Source organism: Propithecus coquereli, unplaced genomic scaffold (genome assembly GCF_000956105.1).
Source record: "Propithecus coquereli isolate 6110/MARCELLA unplaced genomic scaffold, Pcoq_1.0 Scaffold28, whole genome shotgun sequence".
NCBI lineage: Eukaryota > Metazoa > Chordata > Mammalia > Primates > Indriidae > Propithecus > Propithecus coquereli.
This window is the reverse complement of record NW_012148396.1, coordinates 9,139,915-9,140,700: the sequence shown is the minus strand read 5'-3', so window position 1 is coordinate 9,140,700 and position 786 is coordinate 9,139,915. Positions and strand designations below refer to the sequence as shown.

At 34.9% G+C, this 786-nt stretch overlaps 1 protein-coding gene across 3 annotated transcripts in view; it reads left to right on the top strand.

The window, feature by feature from the left end:
* The window catches only part of TRAPPC9 (trafficking protein particle complex 9), a 660,607-nt gene that overhangs the window by 91,173 nt on the left and 568,648 nt on the right, over positions 1-786 (top strand). The window lies entirely within an intron of this gene.

Sequence of the window (786 nt, the reverse complement as noted above, 5' to 3'; positions counted from 1 at the left end):
TGGGCCCACTAAACAATAATTCCCATTCTCCCTCCCCATAGCCCCTGGCAACTATCATTCTACTTTTTGTCTCTGTGAATTTGCCTATTTTAGATACCTCATTTATGTGAAAATCATGTAATATTTGATCTTTTGTGTCTGGCTTATTAGCATAATGATTTAAGGTTCATCCGTATTATAGCATTTATCAAAATTTCATTTCTTTTTAGGGCTGAATAGTGTTCCATTATATGGATATACCACATTTTATCTATTCATCTGTTGATTTGGGTTGTTTCTACCTTCCTGCTATTGTGAATAATGCTGCTATGCACATTGTACAAGGGAGGATCTGTGTTCAGTTTTTTTTGATATGTTTGTAGGAGTAGAATTGCTGGATCATATGGTAATTCTATGCTTGACTTTTTGAGAACCGCCAAACAGTTTCGCACAGCAGATGCACTATTGCACATTCCTTCCAGCAGTGCATGAGAGTCATATGGTTGCTTTTTGCATCTTTCTGTCATGTTTCTTGCCTATGACCAAAAGAGAAAGTAAGTAATGCACAAACTTGATGACCTAGAAGAAATAGATAAATTCCTGGATCCTTAACAATCTATCAAGATTGAATCATGAAGAAATAGAAAATCTGAACAGACCAATAATGAGTGAGGAAATTGAATCCATAATAAAAAGTCTCCTATCAAAGAAAAGCCGGGGCCTGATGGCTTCATTGTTGAATTTTGACAAAACAGCTAAAGAAGAACCAATACCAATTCTTCTCAAGTATTCAAAAAAAAAAAAAAA